Source organism: Schistocerca nitens, chromosome 6 (genome assembly GCF_023898315.1).
Source record: "Schistocerca nitens isolate TAMUIC-IGC-003100 chromosome 6, iqSchNite1.1, whole genome shotgun sequence".
NCBI lineage: Eukaryota > Metazoa > Arthropoda > Insecta > Orthoptera > Acrididae > Schistocerca > Schistocerca nitens.
This window is the reverse complement of record NC_064619.1, coordinates 251,636,666-251,661,090: the sequence shown is the minus strand read 5'-3', so window position 1 is coordinate 251,661,090 and position 24,425 is coordinate 251,636,666. Positions and strand designations below refer to the sequence as shown.

At 47.5% G+C, this 24,425-nt stretch overlaps 1 protein-coding gene across 4 annotated transcripts in view; it reads left to right on the top strand.

Annotated features, from left to right (window-relative positions):
- LOC126262370 (2',5'-phosphodiesterase 12-like) overlaps positions 1-24,425 on the top strand; it is a 169,691-nt gene that overhangs the window by 89,271 nt on the left and 55,995 nt on the right. The window lies entirely within an intron of this gene.

Sequence of the window (24,425 nt, the reverse complement as noted above, 5' to 3'; positions counted from 1 at the left end):
GTGCCAAGAAAAATGGTACTGGTAAGAGAAACTGTCTGATATTGAGAGTGGTCACCATCTCTAAAAATAATTAGTCCTTCACCTCTTGCTCACATAATTTTCAGTTCTGTGACAAGAAAATGTATAGAGAACACATTGTGGGCTATTCACAAATGTGTGAGTTGCAGGTGTAGTCAACACCCTCTCTTGCAAAACACATTGATATCTTCACAATCAAATTACTGGGCAGCTGTCTAAAATTTTGATAATGCCAAGAGTGCAGTACATAAGTGACTAGATCACTCACATCAAAGGGAGCAGAGAAAGTTGTATGCTAACCACAATAGATATTTCGAAGAGTGGTAGAACTACACTCCGGGAGCTGTGAGGTGATATCAGCATTGTGGTGCTTCCTGCTTATGAGGATAAAATGCCATAATCATCATGCCACACCAGGATTATGACAAGAAGGTTGTTCAAATTTTGAAAGATTCTACATGCAAGTATATCAACATTGAACCTATGAACAGAGTGGCCAAGAAGAAAGAGTGATATTCACTGCTTCAGGCATACCACTAAACACTATCAAAATCATCCATGCATCGGCTCTAGTTCTAAGCACTGTGGATTATTCATGATGTCTAAGGAAGCATTTGTCATGTGAACAAAGGACCTTACTGCAGTTGGGTGGCTTGCTTGCCTCAACAATACACATAGCCATACAATAAATGCAACATATCGAGAGGGATATCTGGCATCTATGGAGAGACAAGAGTAACATATGGTTCCCATAGAAGGACATCATCTTTTCAGTAGTCACAGTGACAACAGCCCAGTTGATTGAGTGATTTAGCCTTGTTACTACAAATATGACGTTGCTGTGTTACTACAGCAAACAGCCGAAAGTGAGAAGAAACTGCAACCATTACTCATTTATTCTTTACAACTACAGTGTATTGTCTGGATGGCTATACAACTCATATTTATGTGGATAATAATAATTTTATTTATTTATTCCTTGTACTTACAAACATTACATAAAATGCTAATACTGCAAAAATTTTAATACTAAAACTACTTTCTAGCACTGCATAACCACTGTAAAACACCTTAACAAATTACCCAGCTACTAATGCTGCTGTTAGTATTACAGGCTCTGTTCCGTTTAGGTTCATTTATTTGGATACATCAATACTGTAGTTGATTGTTTTCACTTCTGGATCTGCCCTTAACACTACCCTTATCAACAGCCATTGTCCACTAGTCTCCTTTTGTGTAGGGCAGCATGTCAGCAGCATTTCTACTATATCAAACAATTCCACGATTCACTGTAATGTCTTAGAAACCACTCTTCTATTATTCCTATCCCAACACAATGTATAGTGTTGAAAAACCACTTCATTCAGTGGTCCCTGAACTCCTTTGCCTTCTCTTCATCTCCAGGTATATTGTCAGTAGCATTCTGAAGTGTGACTGAATGCCTCATGAAATCTGAAATCTCCTTGGCCTTCCTGTATACTGTGGCTGCAGTATCATCCAAGATGTGTTAGGCTGACTGTTCCTTAGTGCTGCTTTGGGGTCCAGCATTGTCCCTTGTTCCCCCCCGCCCCCCCCCCACCCCAAAAAAAAAAAAAAATGGTCAGCCTTCAATTGTTTCTTATTTGGGTAGATTTACTCTGGAAAAAAATTTCATCTAAATAGAATGACACAAATCCATGCTGACTAGAGCAACAAATTTTAATACTGAACAGTGGAAAGTCTGGGTTGGAACTGTACATAACATGCTCAATTTTAATGGCTACTTCATGACCCGGGCCATCTTGATCCTTCCCTCCACCATCAGCTTTTGTGAACTGGGCAGATGGGAGTTACCCTTATAACACTTATCCACTACTGAAATCATCCTAGCCTCAACTATATCCGTGCCCTCCAACCAGCAGTGTCCACCCCCTCTGTCCTGTCACCTCCTTGCAGTTTGTCCCCTCACCAACATTGTGCAGTGCTCTGCCAACACACCCACTGCTTTTTCCCCTTCTGTGCACCTCTCCTTTTCTGCTCCCCATTCCCGCACCGAGCGAGGTGGCGCAGTGGTTAGCACACTGGATTCGCATTCAGGAGGATGATGGTTCAATCCCACATCTTGCCATCCTGACTTAGGTTTTCCGTGATTTCCCTAAATCGCTCCAGGCAAATGCTGGGATGGTTCCTTTGAAAGGGCACAGCCGACTTCCTTCCCCATCCTTCCCTAATCTGATGAGACTGATGACCTTGCTGTCTGGTCTCCTTCCCCAAAAACAACCCAACCCAACAACAGCCATATATGTTTATCACTTTCCGTTAATGACCCTTGGTTACAAGATATTGCAGTAGAACCAAAGTACCCATCAGATCACAAGCCATATTTTATTTTTGTGCTGACTATCTTACATGATTATTACAATAACTTATTGAAATAAAATGTGCTTCAAATATGGTTTCACGTCCTGCAGTTCAGTTTTTATTATCTATACCCAATGGTAATCTAGAAAGTGCATCAGGCAATATATTAAGTGAAGCTTTGATTTGTACCATCTCCAACTTAAATTCTTGTAAAAATAATATCTATCTCATTAGTCCAATGTGTAGCTTTTCATTAAGAAAGACAAAGCCTACATATTTCTGTTTTTGAGCCCCATATTAGAGTCTGCAATTTTTGTAGACTGCAAAAATCTAGATAACCATTCTTTCTCAGTAGCTGAGTAATCCATCTCATGTTTATTAATACTTCAGCCAGCAAATGTTATTGATCAATGGTTGTCCTATTCTGGATTGTGTTAATTTTGCCTGTTTAAACCCTTGATTCATTTTAGGATGATGTCAAATTAATATTATTAAATGCTTTATTTGTACCACCACCCCAGATCCAGCTACCATTTGTTTCAATAAGTTGAATAAACAAGGGACATTCATTGCATGGCTCCTTATATATCTTCTGTGGAAGCTATAAGCAGAAGTTGAGTTGTCGATAGAACACATGAAAGAGAAAACTTGCTATACAGTGTGGACTGGATGGACATTGCTGTGACTGCAGTGTGGGTGGTAGACAGGGTGGGGTGGGGGTGTGTTAGGTGGGTGGGTAGACGGAGAGAGAGGTGGGAGTCAGGAAGAGGAGCAAGGGATGGCTAGCTAGTGGCTTGGAGGGAGGCAGCATGTTTGCTTGCTGGGAGTGCGGGAGGGAGTGGTGGCAGGTGTACGGGCTAGGCATGTAATGCAGGGCTACCAGAGCCAGTGTGCAGCAGCCCCACTTGCCACCAGCCTGTCCCATGGTAGAGTGCAGCCATTGCCATCAACATCCATGATTGCTGTCACATCTTGCAACATCTTAAGTGGCACCTGTTCTCCACTGGTCTTATTACCTTTAAATGCCTTTGTGCCAAAGCCCATTAATCTAATCAAACAGAGTAAGCAAGTGTGTTGGGAATGCTTTTGTCTCTTCCCGTGGTTCTTCTGTCCCTTTCTTACGGGTGTTGGCTATGCTCAGCACCCTCCAAAATTGCCAACAGCAGTTTTCCTTCTCGGGCTTTGCCCTATCAAGTGGCCTTTGTATGAATCCATTGGTTCTTGCGGAACGTTTTGTGACCAATTTTGCGACGGCATTGGCATCAGCCTCATATCCAGCTACCTTACTGATCCGGAAACAGCAGGCTGAAGCTCCCCACTTATGTTTTATCCCTTATCAGGCAGAGACCCACAATGAACCTTTTACTGAATGGGAATGTCTTCTGGCCCTCTCCTCATCCCACAATTCAGCCCCTGGCCTTCATTCCATCGATAATCAATTGCTTCAGCATCTCAATCCTCCAAAACAACAATATCTCTTCCAGATGTTCAACCATATTTGGCTCCAAGTCGTTTTCCCCTCTCTATGGAGGGACATTGTTGTGTTTTTTCCTTAAGCTCATATTCATCGTTCCTCAATAGTTTTCAGCTGATCAGTATGACCTGTCCCCCCTGCAAGTTATTTGAACAGATGGTGGTTTGTCAGCTCATTTGGGTCCTCGAATCTCAGGATGTGTTGTCTCCTTACCAGTGTGGCTTTTGGGAGGGGTGGTCTCCAATTGATCATCTGCTTCAACTGGAAACCACAGTTCAGCATGCCTTTCCTCAGTACCACCATCTTGTAGAAGTTTCCTTCAACCTTCATAAGGCGTACGACATGGCTTGGCGCCATCACATTTTATTTACACTCTACGAGTCAAGTCTTTGGGTTCCCCTCCCAATTTTTATTCAACTGTTCCTGTCCCACTGGTCATTGTCAGTTCAGGTTGGCACTATTACCAACTCTCCCCAGACCCAAGAGAATGGCATTCCACAGGGCTCCATATTAATTGCCCTCCTTTTGCTCGTTGCTCTTATTGGACTTGTGGCCTCTGTCAGATAGTTGGTCACCCCTGTTCTGTATGTGGCTGATTCCTGTATCTGCACTAGTTCCCACTCAGTGGCCTCTGTAGAGCAACAGTTCCAGTGTGCCATCCAGCACACTTCCACATTGGTACTCCCACAAGGCTTTCATTCTCTCCCATTAAATCAGGGTGGTGCATTTCTGCCACCATACTATAGTCCATCCTGATCCAGAGCTCTACCTTGATGCCCAGTGCCTAACTGTGGTCCCCCAGTTCCAGTTCTTGGGTCTCTTTTTTGAAACAAGCTGACTTGGTTGTCCCATATCTGCCTTCTGAAGGTAGACTGTTACAGCAGACTCAATGTCCTTTTCTTCCTTGCCTACACCTTCTGTGGTGCACATGTTTAACTCTTCTCTGCCTTTATCAGGTGACAGTTATGTCCCATCTGGACTATGGTTGTCAAGTTTATGGCTCAGGTGCCCCTTCCACACTGCTCCTCTTGGAGCCAGTCCATCATCATGGTATCCATTTGGCCACCTGCACTTTTTGCACTAGCTCGGTCGATAGTCTTTTGGTTAATGCTGGAATCCTTACCCTCTCCTTTTGGTTCGGTGATCTGAGCTCCTGGTTTCCTATACCATTGCTAACCCTCTCATTCCTGTACACCCTTCCTATTCTATTCTTTCCACTGCTTTGGGTCATTGACCCCCTGCTGCCCTCCCTCAGGTGAATTCTGCATCACTTCTTTCTGATGTGGTTTCCATCATCCCTCTTTGTCTTGTTTCCCACATTCTCTCCTGCCCCCCCCCCCACCCCCCCACCCCCCCCACCCCCGCAATCTGGGGTAGTTCCTCTGCCCGACTCCAATAGTGTTCAGTTGTTTGTTCCACCCACTCTTACGGGAGTTTCAAGATGCTATTGTTTTTCAGACTGATAGCTCTAAATCTGCCAGTCATGTGGGATATGGCTTCACATCTTCTTTTGGTATGGAATACCATCTCTCGCCTGCCATGTATGGGGTGTTCACAGTTGAACTGATGCCTATCTATTGGGCCCTCTGCTTCATTAGTCATCTCTCACATGAGCTTCGTTATGTACAGACTCAATGAATGGCCTTCAAGCTATCATCCTGTGTTTTTCCTGGCACCCTTTGATTTCTGCCAGCTGCGACCATCTTGCTGATCTTGGCCGTGCTGCTTGTTTGGTTGATTTCCTTTGTCTTCACAGCTATGTGACTACACTCCTGGAAATTGAAATAAGAACACCGTGAATTCATTGTCCCAGGAAGGGGAAACTTTATTGACACATTCCTGGGGTCAGATACATCACATGATCACACTGACAGAACCACAGGCACATAGACACAGGCAACAGAGCATGCACAATGTCGGCACTAGTACAGTGTATATCCACCTTTCGCAGCAATGCAGGCTGCTATTCTCCCATGGAGACGATCGTAGAGATGCTGGATGTAGTCCTGTGGAACGGCTTGCCATGCCATTTCCACCTGGCGCCTCAGTTGGACCAGCGTTCGTGCTGGACGTGCAGACCGCGTGAGACGACGCTTCATCCAGTCCCAAACATGCTCAATGGGGGACTGATCCGGAGATCTTGCTGGCCAGGGTAGTTGACGTACACCTTCTAGAGCACGTTGGGTGGCACGGGATACATGCGGACGTGCATTGTCCTGTTGGAACAGCAAGTTCCCTTGCCGGTCTAGGAATGGTAGAACGATGGGTTCGATGACGGTTTGGATGTACCGTGCACTATTCAGTGTCCCCTCGACGATCACCAGTGGTGTACGGCCAGTGTAGGAGATCGCTCCCCACACCATGACGCCGGGTGTTGGCCCTGTGTGCCTCGGTCGTATGCAGTCCTGATTGTGGCGCTCACCTGCACGGCGCCAAACACGCATACGACCATCATTGGCACCAAGGCAGAAGCGACTCTCATCGCTGAAGATGACACGTCTCCATTCGTCCCTCCATTCACGCCTGTCGCGACACCACTGGAGGCGGGCTGCACGATGTTGGGGCGTGAGCGGAAGACGGCCTAACGGTGTGCGGGACCGTAGCCCAGCTTCATGGAGACGGTTGAGAATGGTCCTCGCCGATACCCCAGGAGCAACAGTGTCCCTAATTTGCTGGGAAGTGGCGGTGCGGTCCCCTACGGCACTGCGTAGGATCCTACGGTCTTGGCGTGCATCCGTGCGTCGCTGCGGTCCGGTCCCAGGTCGACGGGCACGTGCACCTTCCGCCGACCACTGGCGACAACATCGATGTACTGTGGAGACCTCACGCCCCACGTGTTGAGCAATTCGGCGGTACGTCCACCCGGCCTCCCGCATGCCCACTATACGCCCTCGCTCAAAGTCCGTCAACTGCACATACGGTTCACGTCCACGCTGTCGCGGCATGCTACCAGTGTTAAAGACTGCGATGGAGCTCCGTATGCCACGGCAAACTGGCTGACACTGACGGCGGCGGTGCACAAATGCTGCGCAGCTAGCGCCATTCGACGGCCAACACCGTGGTTCCTGGTGTGTCCGCTGTGCCATGCATGTGATCATTGCTTGTACAGCCCTCTCGCAGTGTCCGGAGCAAGTATGGTGGGTCTGACACACCGGTGTCAATGTGTTCTTTTTTCCATTTCCAGGAGTGTATATCGAGTAATGAGCTGCCTGATTGTCTGTTGCAGAAGGAGGGGTGAGGGTCATAAACAACCTCCACCAATTCTCTGTGATCCCACTGGGAATGGGTTTGTAGCTTACATCAAATTCCTTTTTGTCCAGTTGTGAACTTGCTCTTGGAGGAGAGGGGGGGTGGGGGGGGGCTGTGTGGCTGTTTAATAAACTTTGTGTGATCAAAGAGTCTCCCACCACAGTGTTCTTCCCTCCACCTCTCCCAGCAGGAATATGCCACCCTCTGCTGTCTTTGTATCAGACATATCAGGTCGACCCGTGGTTTTTCACTCTATAACGAATCCCCCGTGTAGTGGTGGCCTCCCCCCCCCCCTCCAAACTAGATACACCCTCCCACCTTTCTTGTCCTAGTTATTAGTGGTCAGGCCTTGTGTGGTTAAGTCCGTCCTCGGGTTTTCTTTGCAAAATTGGTTTGTCCTTCCAGATTTAAGTACATGAATTATCTTTAGGAATAGGAACCCCCTAGTAAGTGTGGGCATTTCTGTGGGAGGCCTTCAGCCTTGCCTCCACAGCGGTCTGCCCCCCCCCCCCCCCCCCCACACACACACTTTTCCTGCATTTTGTCTGATCTATTGCGCTTTTTCTTGTGTCTTCTTCCCCTGCTGTTGTCCCTGTTGGGGTTTCCATCATGCATAGTGCCTCTGGGGCACCCCTTGCTCTCACCCTTATCCCCCCCCCCCCTGTTCTTTACTTTTCCTGCTTTCCTGCTGCCCCGACATTCCTTTAGCTTTAGCTTCTTTGTTTACATGTTTCCCCTTCTCATCAACAGGACTGTGCTGTTTATGTTGTTCTTCCCTTAGTTTCTGCCTTCGTAGATCACAGGACCGATGACCTCACTATTGGGTCCCCTCCCCAAATCAACTAACCAACCAACAATTCAGCTTAATAATGACAAATCTTGGGAATCAGGAAACAAAATAAACTCTTTTGGTTAAGCACAAACATTCTTTCAATAATTGGAGCCACACGGGGTAGCTGCGTGGTCTAGGGCATCTTGTCAGGGCCCGCGCGGCTCCCCCCCGTCGGAGGTTTGAGCCCACCCTTGAGCATGAGTGTGTGTGTGTGTGTCATCCTTAGCTTATTAATGACAAATCTTGGGAATCAGGAAACAAAATAAACTCTTTTGGTTAAGCACAAACATTCTTTCAATAATTGGAGCCACACGGGGTAGCTGCGTGGTCTAGGGCATCTTGTCAGGGCCCGCGCGGCTCCCCCCCGTCGGAGGTTTGAGCCCACCCTTGAGCATGAGTGTGTGTGTGTGTGTCATCCTTAGCTTAATAATGACAAATCTTGGGAATCAGGAAACAAAATAAACTCTTTTGGTTAAGCACAAACATTCTTTCAATAATTGGAGCCACACGGGGTAGCTGCGTGGTCTAGGGCATCTTGTCAGGGCCCGCGTGGCTCCCCCCCGTCGGAGGTTTGAGCCCACCCTTGAGCATGAGTGTGCGTGTGTGTCATCCTTAGTGTAAGTTAGTTTAAGTTAGATTAAATAGTGTGTAAGCTTATGGATCGATAACCTCAGCAGTTTGGTCCCATAAGACCTTACCACAAATTTCCAAAGAAAAATCATTGGAAGCAGAAAACAAAATGTTATAGGTGTGAACTATCCAATACAAATTCTCAATCTGACAACACAATCTGATAGGGAACAACTGGAATTCTAATCTGAAATTAGAATCTTCTATATCCAGTGAGTCAAAACAACAGGCAGTTACAGAAATATTACGAAATCAAGAATCAGTCTTCCTTTCAGGGCTGCATGTGATAGGTGATGAGTAGTTGTGCTCCAAGGTGGGAGTAGGGTATCACCTGACATCAGCACCTATCCTACCCACAGTGAAATTCCTCGTAGCACCCAGACCCTGCCTCGCTGACCCATTCAATTTGCAATTCCTCCGAAACTCACTCCTAATACTCCATGATATCCAGAATCCAAACAAACCCAAAACACTGTTGTTGAACTTTCCACCAGAAATCTCAGCCCTATGGAAGTTTCAGTCCTATCCAAAGGCCTCACCTTCAGCCCTATACCCAAGTTTGACCATGTTGGACTTGTCAAAGAGTATTCTCCCAATATCTACAGTGGAAACACTTATTTACCAACAATGCCTCCAACCAAAGCCAACCTAATCCTAACACTGAACCTTGCCTCTTCCGGTTCATAGCACCATCCAACCATGACCCACCCCTCCCACCTGATCCTCATTCATCATTCACTGTACCTGCTACATCCTGACACACAGCTAGTTCTCCCTTAATGGATGGTATACAGGGTGTCCTAAGAGGAATGGTCAATATTCAGGGATGTAAAGGGAACCATCAGTCAAAACAAAAAAGTCTAGTAAACATGGGCCCTAAAGTTTTTTCTGTCATATCCTTGAATATTGATCATTCCTCCTGGGACATCCTGCATAAACAAATCCATGGCACTACCATGGACACTATGCTGTTTGTAGTAGCTTACCAGCAATCATATTTTTTTATTCATTATTAAACCTACTCCTGCATTACCCTTATTTGATTTTGTCTTTATAACCCTGTATTCACCTGACCAAAAGTCTTGTTCCTCCTGCCACCGAACTTCACTAACTCCCACTATACCTAACTTTAACCTATCCATTTCCCTTTTTAAATTTTCTAACCTACCTGCCCGATTAAGGGATCTGACATTCCACACTCTGATCCATAGAACAACAGTTTTCTTTCTCTTTCTTGAGGTTCGCCGATGACATTGTAATTGTGTCAGAGACAGCAAAGGACTTGGAAGAGCAGCTGAATGGAATGGACAGTGTCTTGAAAGGAGGATATAAGATGAACATCAACAAAAGCAAAACGAGGATAATGGAATGTAGTTGAATTAAGTCTGGTGATGCTGAGGGAATTAGATTAGGAAATGAGACACTTAAAGCAGTAGATGAGTTTTGCTGTTTGGGGAGCAAAATAACTGATGATGATCGAAGTAGAAAGGATATAAAATGTAGACTGGCAATGGCAAGGAAAGCGTATCTGAAGAAGAGAAATTTGTTAACATCGAGTATAGATTTAAGTGTCAGAAAGTTGTTTCTGAAAGTATTTGTATGGTGTGTAGCCATGTATGGAAGTGAAACATGGACGATAAATAGTTTGGACAAGAAGAGAATAGAAGCTTTCGAAATGTGGTGCTACAGACGAATGCTGAAGATTAGATGGGTAGATCACATAACTAATGAGGAGGTACTGAATAGAATTGGGGAGAAGAGGAGTTTGTGGCACAACTTGACAAGAAGAAGGGATCAGTTGGTAGGACATGTTCTGAGGCTTCAAGGGATCACAAATTTATCATTGGAGGGCAGCGTGGAGAGTAAAAATCGTAGAGGGAGACCAAGAGATGAATACACTAAGCAGATTCAGAAGGATGTAGGTTGCAGTAAGTACTAGTAGATGAAGAAGCTTGCACAGGATAAGTAGCGTGGAGAGCGGCATCAAACCAGTTTCAGGACTGAAGACCACAACAACCATGGACACCCGCATGGCACCCTACTAAGCCAACCTTTTTATGGGTGATGTGGGGGAAACCTTCCTAACCTCCCAAAAACCTCTGCCTAGTCCAGTTTCATTGATTTTTTTTTTTTTTTATGCTGGGACTCAGGGCTAAAATTCTGTATCCTCATTCCTCCACAACACCACCAAGAGATAGCTACAAAGCAGCACCCTCCATGTCACCCATTATCACCCTGTACTGGAGCAGCTGAACCATATCCTTTGCCAGCACTTTGATTATCTAGTGTCATGCCCTGAAATGAGAGAGAGAGAAACTAAAAATGATCGCAATATTTTTAAATGTTTTTGTTCAGGACAGTCTTTTATAACTTGTATCCTTTCATCATCAGGTTGTCTTGTATCCTTTCATCATCATGTTGTGTCACCAAAAACATGGCTTGGAAAATATTGTTGTTGTTCCTTTTTCTTCTAATCAACTTAGGGTATGTGTCAGTCATTCATAATGGTCCTCCAAGCCTCAGAGACTAGCAGTAAATCATCTACATTTATTATTAGTTCTTTTACTAAGTCCCTTCCAGTAATTCATCTAAAGCACAAATGAAAACTACCACTGAAATGTTCAAAGCGACTGGGCAATACCTTAAACTGAAATGATTTACTGCCAAATAAGAAAGCCATTTATGATCGTAATTGTTTGTGTAATGTGACTTGCCAATCTCTGGCTGTTAAACCCATTGAAATAAAGAATTTGTCCTTCCCAAACCTAGATAACAACTCTTCTATATTCATGGGCCTATCCTGTTAAATTTCTATGATTTTAAGTGTTCACGCATCCAAAACTAAATGAATACCTCGCGCGGGTTTCTTAACTATTAACAACGGATTATTGTACACATTTATGTAATTGTCCATCATCTTTTGTATCTCTTCCCTTACAACAATCTGAAGATTCATCAGTACTGAATAGGGCTTACAAAAGAATGGTTTGTTGTCTTTTATTTTAAACCTATAAACATGCTCTTTAATTATCCCAGGTTTTCTCTGAAAACACGTTTTTATTTAGAATATCCTCTTAACTGAAATTTCTGTTCTTTGGACAATACAGACGGACTCTCTTGCTTTCAATTTAATGCTACACAGTAACTCACCTTTCCCTTGTTCCATTTCATCTACCACAATAATATTAGTAGAAATCACTAAATGAATATGCTTCACCAGAGATTGATCTTTAAATTCTAAGAAATTATTTTGGAAGGCTACACTTGATACCATATTATCTCCTCCCCATAAAACTCTTTTCTGCTAAAAATCTAATAATTCTCAGTTATTAGCTAACACTCTAAGGCCAACAGGACATCTAGGTTTAAATTAGGCACTATACTCAGTGTAGTGGTGTGACAGTATTGCTGGAATGCAGCCAGCCGTGCTAGGCAAGACTGTGAGTGTACCTTTAAAACTGGCAACACAGTGAGCATGTGACACTCAAGAAAGAAGATTGACTGGTGCCTGGCGCCTACCAATTGACTCACTGAAATGTCAGTCACAAAGTAATTTTAATCAGAGTATACTGTTATAACGTCAAGTTTAACAAATATATTTCAGAACAACACAACACATATAAGTCACAGAGTAAGTTGACAAGCAAGACATGTGTACACGTTAGCATTCCAATGAGCACTGAGTCCCAGTCTAGCGGCCACTGCTCGGCTGGCCGCTTAGGTGGCGCAGCTGCTGCATGGCTGGCAGACAGCGCCGCACGCAGAGGACGCGCGTAATTGCGCGGCGGCGCTTTGAATGATCGGCGAGTCACAACACTTTTCCCCCCTTTGAAATTGTTGCACTGGTCTTGATGGAGGTGTCCTGGAGATGGCTAACGTCCATAGGCGTTGTTTGACTCGCCGTAAAGTCTCGAGGAGGAGGCTTCCCATATGGACGGAAGTGTCCCCGATGATAATGGGTCGAGATGACAGGAGACGTAGGGGTCGAATCTGCTGGGGCCCCCTGCACCAATCTGCCCGTTGCGGCAAGTCCAGTTGATATGACAGGAGACATGGGCGATGTGTCGGCGTCCATTGGAGGAGGAGGCAGCGAGTAGATTTGCTCTGACAGAGAATGGTCATCCGGTTCCTGCATGGGCACGTCTCCTGGTGGCGTCCGTTCTTGTGCTGGCATCGCGATGACGGTGAGAGGGCTGCGTTGTGAGTATTGAGAGATGCCAAGATCCCGAGCGTCAGGTATGGCCAAAAGTGGTGTAGCGGCATTCGGAACAGGCGTTGCTGGCACACGAGGCCGAAGCTGGTCCGAATGACGCACTGCAACACCCGTGTCCGTCCGGATTTCATACAGGCGTCTGCCACGGTGTCTTAAGATGCGGCCCGGGCTCCATTTTGGCCGCCTGCCATATACCCATACCCAGACGAGGTCGTCGGCGGTGAACCGGCCAAAGGAAGGCACCCGCGGCCATGAGGTGGGAGGCCGCAGAAAATGAAGTAGCGTGCGGGGCTGTCGGCCATGTAAGAGCTCAGGCGGGCTGTGGTTGCCCATGGGGGTGAAACGGTAAGACGCCAGAAACTGGAGAAGCGCATCATCCGCAGCAGAAGAAGTCATAAGTTTCCGCATCTGAGCCTTAAATGTGCGGACCAGTCGTTCAGACTCACCGTTGGATTGTGGATGGAACGGCGGGGCCGTGACATGCATAACGCCGTGACGAGCACAAAAATCCGCAAATTCGGAAGAGGCAAATCGCGGACCATTATCAGTAACAAGAGTAGAGTGGAGGCCTTCCAAAGAAAAAATGCAGGCGAGAGCACTGGTGGTTGCCGCGGTGGTAGGTGACGTGCAATGGACAATGAAAGGAAAGTTAGAGTAGGCGTCAATTACGAGGAGCCAATAAGTACCTAAAAAGGGTCCCGCAAAGTCAGCATGAATGCGCTCCCAGGGTTTCTCAGGCGAAGGCCACGGTGACAAAGATGACTTCGGGGCAGCGGCCTGTGATGCACAAGGGCCGCAGGCAGCGACAATGTGTACTATTTCAGAGTCGATGCCAGGCCAGTACACATGACGGCGTGCCAGAGATTTTGTGTGAGACACACCCCAGTGCCCTTGGTGAAGGAGGCGCAAGACCGAAGCACGCAAAGACGCAGGTACCACGACACGCGGAGAAGCATTGTCACTGGAGGGGAGGAAAACACCATCCCTAGCCGTGAGGCGGTAGCGCAAAGCGTAGTAGTTCCGCAACAGATCAGAAGTCTTAGCGGATGGGCGATCTGGCCAACCCTTCTGAATACAGTGTAAAACCCGGGAGAGGGTAGGGTCAGAACTTGTAGCAGCCGCCAGCCTGTCCCCACTGATGGGGAACCCGTCCACAACCCGCTGCTCGGCAACATCCAGGTGGAAACACAAAAGTTCGTCCCTATCGAATGCCTGATCAGGACCCATGGGAAGGCGAGACAGAGCATCAGCATTTGCATGTTGAGCCGTTGGCCGGAAATGAATCTCATAATTGAAACGAGACAAGTAAAGAGCCCAACGCTGGAGGCGGTGTGCAGCCTTGTCGGGAAGTGATGTTTATGGATGAAACAAGGAAACAAGTGGTTTGTGATCCGTAACAAGATGAAATTTTGAGCCATAGAGAAAAACACCAAACTTATGAAGAGCATAAATAATGGTCAAAGCTTCTTTTTCAATTTGAGAATACTTTTGTTGGGCATCCGTGAGCGTTTTGGAGGCATAAGCAATGGGTTGTTCCGAACCGTCAGAAAAATGGTGCGCAAGGACTGCACCGAACCCTTATTGAGAGGCGTCTGTGGCAAGAACAAGATGTTGGCCAGGTCAATAAGTGGCCAGGCACGGGGCCTGTTTCAGCATAGTCTTCAATTTCTGGAAAGCCACATCGCATGACGCGGACCAGTGAAAAGGCACGTTTTTATGCAACAGGCGATGCAACGGCTGAGCCACCGAAGCCGCAGACGGTGAAAACTTGTGATAGTATGCTATTTTCCCCAAGAAGACCTGCAGTTCCTTAACAGATGTAGGGTGAGGAAGGGCATCGATCGCAGCGACAGTTTGCTGAAGCGGACGAATACCATCCCGAGAGTGTTGAAACCCCAAGTACGTGATAGATGCCTGAAAAAATTGTGATTTCTGAAGATTACACTTAAGACAGGCAGTCTGTAAGACATGAAAAAGTGTGCGGAGATTTTGAAGATGTTCTTCAGTGGTGGAGCCAGTGACAATAATGTCGTCCATGTAATTGATACACCCAGGGACAGGGAGCAATAATTGTTCCAAGAATCGCTGAAAGAGAGCAGGGGCGCTAGCAACCCCGAATGGCAAGCGTTGGTATTGATAGAGGCCGAAAGGCCTGTTAAGGACCAGAAACTGCCAGGAAGCAGCGTCGGGAGGAAATTGATGATAAGCTTCTGACAGGTCAATTTTAGAAAAATACTGGCCTCCAGCAAGTTTAGTGAACAGTTCTTCAGGACGGGGCATAGGGTAAGTGTCGATGAGGCACTGAGCATTTACAGTGGCTTTGAAATCGCCACAGAGACGAATATCACCATTTGGCTTAGCAACGACAACGACAGGAGAGGACCACTCACTGGAAGTGACAGGAAGCAAGACCCCTGAAGTAGTGAGACGATCCAACTCCCATTTTACCCGATCACGAAGGGCCACAGGAATGGGCCGAGCCCAAAAAAACTTAGGCCGAGCAGTGAGTTTGAGCGTGATATGAGCTTCAAAGTTGTTTGCACGGCCTAACCCAGGAGAAAAAAAGGGACAAAAATGTCTTCGACAAGGAATCCAGTTGAGCATAAGGAATAGCATCAGAGACAATATTGACAGAGTCATCTATGGAGAACCCAAAAATGTGAAAAGCATCGAAACCAAAAAGATTTTCCGCGTTGCTCTGGTCGACCACAAATATGGGAACAGTGCGAACGACGGATTTGTAAGATACCTCAGCATTAAACTGTCCCAAGAGAGAAATCTTCTGTTTATTGTATGTCCGTAATTGCCGAGTGACAGGTGACAGGAGTGGAGAACCCAACTGAAGATAAGTCTGAGAATTAATTATAGTGGCAGCAGAACCGGTATCCACTTGCATGCAAACATCTCGACCAAGGATTTGGACAGTGAGGAATAACTTCCCTGAAAGGGAAGAAGTGCAGTTGACAGACAACACAGAATCAGCGTCATGTTCATGAACATCATGTATGCGGTCGGATTTGCAAACGGAAGACACATGACCTTTCTTTTTGCAATTGTGACACACAGCCCAACGTTGGGGACAATCCTCGCGTGAATGTTTCGTAAAACACCGCGGACATGAAGGAAGTTGCCGGGGGTTTTGCTGCAGTTTCTTAGCGGGTTGTTTACGGCTAGGCCGAGGCTGCGCGTGGGAGCGCACTGTGGCCACGTCGGCCGGCGGGGACGCGCCGTAAGCGTCAACAACAGCGCACAGAGGTTGTATTTCCCCGACATCACCCCACGCCTCTATTTGCGCCCCAGTGGCACGAGAAATTTCAAAAGACTGCGCAATGGAGAGAACTTCATCTAGAGTCGGATTGGCCAACTGAAGGGCACGTTGCCGAACTTCTTTGTCGGGCGCCGACCGGATAATAGCATCCCTTACCATGGAATCGGCATAGGATTCTTTGTGAACATCAGTAACAAATTGACACCTTCGACTGAGGCCATGAAGTTCAGCAGCCCAAGCGCGATAGGATTGATGTGGCTGTTTTTGACAACGATGAAAGGCAACACGAGAGGCTATCACATGCGTTTGCTTTTGAAAACAGACAGACAGAAGTGAGCACATTTCAGCAAAGGACAAAGATGCAGGATCTTTCAAAGGAGCCAATTGTGACAACAACCAATACATTTGAGGTGAAATCCAGGAAAGGAACAGAGACTTACATGGTTGTTCGTCCGTGACATGAAATGCCAAGAAGTGCTGTCGAAGACGTTTTTCATAATCAGACCAGTCTTCCGCCGTCTCGTCGTAAGGAGGAAAAGGAGGTACAGCCAACGATGAGAAACGCCCTGCATTTGATGCCGCGACGAAATCGCGAATCGCCGCTGTTAGAAGCGTTTGCTGTTCAAGGAGATTTTGCAATAGTTGCTCGACGGTAGCCATGGAACCCTGTGGGTCAACGGTGAAAAGGAAAAATCCCATCCTCTTCGCCAATTGTTATAACGTCAAGTTTAACAAATATATTTCAGAACGACACAACACATATAAGTCACAGAGTAAGTTGACAAGCAAGACATGTGTACACATTAGCATTCGAATGAGCACTGAGTCCCAGTCTAGCGGCCGCTGCTCGGCTGGCTGCTTAGGTGGTGCAGCTGCTGCATGGCTGGCAGACAGCGCCGCACGTAGAGGACGCACATAATTGCGCGGCGGCGCTTTGAATGATCGGCGAGTCACAGCATATACCAACAGTGTTTGGTAAGAGGTCAACATATTAATTGCAATAGGTACCATAGTTGCATTTCTTCTTTTATTTATTTACCTTCATGACAGGTAATACCAATGACAAACGCTCCTGTTTCTGATAGTATGGGGCAAGGATACTTTTTCCTCAGTACTGATGGCAATTCTTGTGAGATTAATGATATTTCTCTCCCAGAACCTAAGTGAATATCAACTTTCTTTCCAAAAAGTATCACCCATTACTAATGGTTTCTCATTCATTCTTAGATTTTATTTCTTCTTCTTCATGTAATTACTCATGTGTAGTTGTCGACCGTGTAGGGCTACTGTCTTCTTTATGTGAGGTCTTACTGTTCCATCGTTACTTCCAGAAGCCTGGTTCATATCCCAAAATGTCCCTTGTTTCTCAACTATATGTGCAAAAATGATAGGCCATTCAGCATATTGGGATAGACATTGTTTAGTATTAGAATTAAATGTCTGTTTCTGATTACTCTTTTTATTGTTTCTCTTATTGTTATTTTGATTCCTTAATTTACAGTATTTACTTTCATTTTTCTGTAGAACCTAGGTGGATGATGGTTTCCACGATTATTATCTGATTGGCAGTTTCCTCCTTGGGCATATTTTGCTCATTCTTTGTTTAACATTTCAAGACTTTCAGTGAACTGACCTCCCGCCGAACACCATGTTGTCCTCAGCTGATTGACGTCTCTGGCTGCGGATAAGAAGGAGCAAGTGGTCAGCACACCACTCTCCCAGCTGTTGTCAGTTTTCATGACCAAAGCCACTGCTTCTCAATCAAGTAGCTCCTCAAGTAAAGACCTTCAGTAAATTTTAACAAATCACTTGCCCTCATTCACCACTGATACCGTATTTCCTTTTCCACATAGTATGGTAACCTATGATCCAACACATTAATCAAATGATTCTGCTCTCTATGATTGTTCAAGTATTTGGATCTTGTTATGTGCCACTAGGGTCACTTCTTATAACTACCCTAACTATTATTACGGTGTGGCGCCGATGAAATCGACACCAACATCGATGCATCCATCTTTGAACTAAGCTAAGATTATCTTTGGCCTCTTCCGTCATAGCCAGTTCTTTGTGAGCCTTGCTTGTGTAAAGTGATGAATAAATGAACTACTGCTAAATGAGTGATTATTGGCGCAACCTACCCAGTAATTCCTCTCACTGGTAACCCCAAGTTGTAACGTCTTCCGTTTTCGCCGTTTTACTGTGTCCGTGACCTCCGCGTCGGTTTATTTATTTATTTATCGTATGATGTGTACATTGATTTACATTTATATACAATATTTTCAGGACTAAAATGTACAATCACAAGTTCGTACAATTTTACAGCTCTATGTCTAGTTCTTCAATCCACTTGACTGCTTCATCCGATGTACGATGAATGTCCATTAAAGTTCCTCTGAAAGTACGATGAGGGCAGTCAGCAACAATGTGATGAATCGTCTGTGAGGGGGCACCACAGTCACAATTTGCAGAGCCAACCCATCCCCATTTGTGCAGTAGATAGCCACATCTGCCTTGTCCAGTTCGAATGCGGTTAATGATCCTCCACTGACGCCTTGGAAGATCAAATCCTTGCGTCTGCTTGGAAGGGTCCTCGACTAGATGTTTATTGGCTACTGAAGACTGATCCCACTGGAGTTTCCATGAACTGTTAATGTTGAAAGCAGATCCTTCAAGGTCGAGTGCTGTGCGCCATGGTGGTTTCCTCGATTTCAAGCGTTGGTGTGTTCCTTGTACAATATCTTGATGGATGGGGAGCTGGGGGTTCTGCTGAATGTTTTTCCACGTCTTTAGGAGAGCTTCTGATCTTCTTAGGGCTGGAGGTGGGATATTGCTTAGAACCGGCAGCCACAGCGTGTTTGTGCTCCGAATACATCCTGTGATTAATCCGCGTCGGTTATTTTCGCATGTATTACATCGACACAGCATTTGAACAATGACTTCGGCCCAGCGCCTAATGGCGGATTTTGTGATCAACATGCATCGTGTTGCAGGCGATGTACACCCGCCAGGACTGCAACACGATGCCCCTCACTCAACGATTACGCCGATTTCGCAGGACGTTTTCGAGCCTGCAACAGTAAGTCAGGTTAGGAGTGTGCATGACTCCAGCTATCAAACGCCTTTGTTCCCACCACATGTGCCCTCCCTCATCGACTGTGCAGTTACCTCTTACGGATCTCCGTGCAGTGCGGGACCAATGTCGATTTCTGCAAATGCTTCGTTGGACAACCTACCACTGCCAGGACAATGATTTGCCACGTCGCAATCCGTGCAGTACCACGCGGCCGGAACTGCTTCGTTCACAGGTCAACCTCCTCAGCATCCGACCACGCCCGCGCCTGCCTCGATTCAGCATCAGCACATGCCTTCCTACATCGATACCTCGGCCTGCAACAGGAACAATAACTTGTTATCTGTGCCTGACCTCCACCTCTGTTCCACTGCTACGCCTCTGTTTTGTGCCACAGCATTACCTTATCTGCACACCGTTTTCAGTGGAGTGACTATGAACAGTGGACATTCACACATTCCGTCCCACGTTCGACATCATTTCCTACACTGTGCTTCTGGACAGCCCGCACCTCCGCAGCCTCCCTGCAACACAGGTGGCCCCGGCTCAGATTATAAGTTGAGCTTTCCGTGGATTAACTTGCGTTCTAAAACTTTGAAATTTTTATCACCTGTCGCCCCCGCGCCGGCTCCAGTCTGAACTTCCGCTACCGTTCTCGGCACATCTCGGTGCCTCATCCACATCGGTCTACCGCGATGCATCAATCCGAACACACCCGCACCGTGTTGAGCTTCCACAACCGCAATCGACACATTACGGTGTCTCACCCGCGTCGGCCTTCCGTGTCGCAACAGATCACGCTCAACCACAATGTGTCACCTTCACGCTGCCACCCGAACAGCTGTCGTTGCCCCATCCCCTGGATGCACACTCTCCTGGAATACTACAGCAACAACAGCTCGTTTCAGGCAGTGCCCCGACGAACTCAGCTCAGCCTGTTCTTCCGAACATTCTACAACGCTTACCGACGCTGCCGCCTTTTAATCCCGACAGAGCTACAACCTGGTTCAAAATTGTGAACGAAATGTTCGACCATTACAAACTTGACGAGTCAACCAGGTTTCTGTGCCTCATCACCCACCTGCACGAGCAGGAGGACTTGATTGCTGACCTGGTCGACACCGCGGACTCATCTACCTGGTACACTCTAGCCAAAAAGACAGTTCTACGTCGGCTTGCACGCTCAACTGAGGCAGCAATACGGCAAGTGCTCCACGTCGAGCAACTAGGCAACTACAAACCTTCCCAGCTCTGGAGACGGCTACGTGCCCTGGTCAGTGCCGATCTACTCTCTGACACAGCTGTCCTCGCCATCTGGTCAGATAAACTATCACCTCACATCCGCTTTGGCTCAGAGGTCTCCCGAACCTGTCGAGCAAAGAATGACAATTGCTGACAAGCTACACGATGCATCACTGCTCTATTTTGTCAGCCACTGCCTACCTGACAAATCTCAGGTTCAGGCTCATCATCCTGCGGCCAGACGCGGCCGGGCCGCATTGTGCCGACCGTTCTGCTCGCTCCGGGAAGCAGTAAACAAGCTACTGGGACGTCACCAGCTCTGCCCACGGTCACGCCCCCTCCTGCAACCGAGCCTGCTGCGGCCACCGAGCCTTGGCCACCGCCACTGGCAACGAACGTTCCACAGGAAATGCAACCGCACAACCCGAACTGTTACTTCCACACACAGTTTGGTGAGGCGGCACGGAACTGCAGACCACCCTGCTACTTCCCAAACGTCAATTGCAGGTAGGTCCGGGTGCTGCCTCCTGTGCACAACATGACTGGCACCCCCCAGTGCTCCATTCTGTCCTGGAACGACCTGATAATTGCGAACGACTTTACATTAGAGACATTTCGTCGGGATACCTTTTCCTAGTGGGCACAGGCGCTGAAGTTTCGCTGCTGCCTACGTCCTTAGCGTCGTCGAACATCCGCCCTCATCATACTTCACTGCAGGCCATGAATTCAACTAAACTACAATGCTCGGGTTCAACTTCCCACATCGTCTCACTCTCTGCAAACCGCAAAGTCGAGTGGACATTTTTAGTGTGCGAAATTGATGAACCTATACTATGCATTGACTTCTTGCGACACCACAAACTTTCATCGGACCTAGTGCGAAACACCGTGTTTCATCACCCGTCCAAGACTCACTTCCCCTATGCTCCATCGAGCAAACCTGCCCGTGACACATAGGTTCGGGCTCATTTCATCCGTACATGCTCGTCTCTGTCGACGACATTAGAAGAAACAACGCTAAAGTGCCTTGTCGAGCTTGAAAACTTGGCTCGCCTACGCAAGGAAAACTTTGAGCTCTCCCTCCTGCTCCAAGAAACTCAGCTCCAGCTCTCCGATGCAGCAAAGGAATTACAGACACTACAGCGAGGACAAAGCAAGGTCATTAAGTGCGCCGAATCTGCTTGCAGTCCCAGCAATCGAGCCTCTGTGTGTTTACCTCCCACTACCCCTCGCAACTGTGCTATCAAGACTGCCATAACATGTACTGACAACTCTGCAGCTCCACACCCTCCTAACACGGCCATGTTTGACACTCGGCCGGACACAAGTGCGCATGCGCGACGAGCGTCACATGTTCCCGAACTGACAGCTCCTACCCTGCCCCTCGCGGACAGCACCTCAAACTATGCAACTTTGGCTCCTGCGCGCCGCCATGCGACCGCCACTGACAACACAAACATTGCACTCGTGCCAAGCATTTTGCCCGCGACCGTGCTGCCACAGGCCATGCCTCGTACATTGGACTTACTAATGGCTCACCAGCTCTACCGAGCTCACCCGACCACGGTGCCACTGCTTCGGGCCGGCGGCCATCTTGTCGCATTGACTCCTGGGACACTTTGCCGCCTCGGCTCCCGTCGGATCCGCCGAGTGGCTCCGAACACCACGACCACGCCTCGCCTGCTACGCCCACCACACATTGTAAACAAACCACCTCCTGCGGCAGTGGCAACATTTCCATTGTCACCAACGGCACGGTTCACAAGCTTCGCCTCACGCCGGGTCCCCCGATCTCCAATAAACCACGTCGACTTTGTCCCGAGCACCTCTCTGACCTTAAAAATCAAATTTCTGAACTACTGAGCTCTGGCGTCATTGAACCCTCTGCCAGTAGCTGGGCTACGCCCATACATATGACACCCAAGAAAGACAGGTCCTGGTGCATGTGTGGAGACTACCATCGACTAAACACACAAAGAATTATGGGCACCTACCCCATACCCAACATTGCCAACTTTACCAGTACCCTCGCAGGTGCGACCACGTTCTCTGTCATTGATTGCAAATGGGCTTACCACCAGATCCCCATGGCACCTGAAGACATTGAGAAGACAGCAATCACCATCCCAATCGGGTTATTTCAGTTTCGATTCATGCCCTTCGGTCTGAAAAACGCAACCCAAACCTGGCAACGCTTCATCAACGAAGTGTTATTCGACCTAAAATTCTGCTTTGCATAACTTGATGACATTCTTGTGTTCAGCTCCTCTGTCGAGGACAACATTCGACATGTGCTAACTGTTATGAACACTCTCGCGGCAGCAGGCATCGAGACCAACCAGGACAAATTGCAGCTACATCAACCCGCTGTCACTTTTCTTGGTTTTTCGTCTCTGCTGATGGCATTTCACCGCCCCCTGAGAAAGTACAAACAATACTAAACCTACTCAGACCTTCGTCATTCAAAGAGCTCCGGCACTTTTTGGGGACAGTTAATTATTATTGCCGACATCTACCTCGGGCTGTGGAGATTCAGGCTCCACTGACGGACGCCTTGGCAGGCACCAACACTTCTGGATCTCGGCCCATTCCATGGACCCCTGCTATGACCGACTCTTTCACTGCCCTCAAAAATCTTATTTCCGAGGCCTGCACCATCGCGCATCGAGCTGTCTTCAAAGCAGACAATCGATGGCCACATTTCGCCTCTGCAGTTATTCTTGCGCAACCTCACCAATGCACAATGGAAATATTCTGCGTTTGACAGGGAGTTGCTCGCGGTCTACAAAGCGATCAAGCATTTTAAGACTGACCTTGAGGGACACCCTTTCTATGTTTTAACAGGCCACAAACCCCTGGCTGCGGCCATTACAAACCCAGCAGCTGACCCACCTCCTCGCCGCTTCAGATATATGGATGTCATATCTCAGTTCACCACCGATGTCAGACACATAAAGGGTGCCAACGATATAGTTGCTGATTTCCTTTCATGAGTTGACACTGTCCATACGCTGTTAGACCTCTCTGAACTGCCTAACCTCCAACCCGCCGATGAGGAAACACAAAACCTGATTCAGACTCTGCCTCTTCACTACACTTCATCCGCACCACCTTCCCTGGCATTTCTGGTGAGATGTGGTTCAACGACAGTACGGGCATGTTACGCCCCCTCATCCCAACCAAGCTCTGTCGAGCTGTCTTCAAAGCATTGCATAATTTAGCCCACCCCGGTGTTCATGCGTCCGCCTGCCTCGTAGTGGAGCACTTTGTGTGGAGAATTGTCAATAAGGACTGCCAGCAATGGGCACGCTCCTGCGTCGCGTGCCAACGCTGCAAAGTGCACAAGCACACTTCACCCCCCTTCGGCACCTTTTTGATCCCTCCTGGGCATTTCCAGCATATTCATATTGAAATTGTTGGCCCTCTCCCCCCCTCTAACGGCTTTCGTAATGTTCTCTCGTCTATCGACCGAACAACTTGCTGGGTCAAGGCTGTCCCCATGCTCAATATTATGGCAGAAACTGTTGCTCGTGCTTTCGTCAAGTCATGGGACTTGTGAGCCCTTATGCTTCTCTCCTTCAGTCTGACTTACCTTCCTTCGTGGACAAAATCAGACGCCACTTCATCAACCTCCATATACCTCTGCCCACCAGCCACTCACGCCCTAAGGTTCACGTCCCGAAATCTCTGGACAATTGCGAGTACGGCATGCTCCAAGATGACACTGTCCATGCTCCCCTCCAACTTCCATATACCGGCCCGTACCGAGTTCTCCAGCGCTCAGTCAACACCTATGACATCCAGATGAAAGATTCAGCTGTCACAGTCTCTCTCAACAGACTTAATCCTGCTCATGTTGAGCCTTCTGCTTCCCCCCTTCAGGCCACGACCACGCTACTCACTGTCGTGGCTCACGACGCTCCGACCACTCCCTCCACGTCGGACTTACACATTCGGTCGAGAGACTTCCAGCTCCAGTCGTCGAGCTCTCCTCCGACCTCGCCCTCTACTCCAGTCTCACGCACTCCATCGAGTGACCACATGCTCCCCACGTCAAGTTTACCTACGATCACGCCCTTGCCGCTG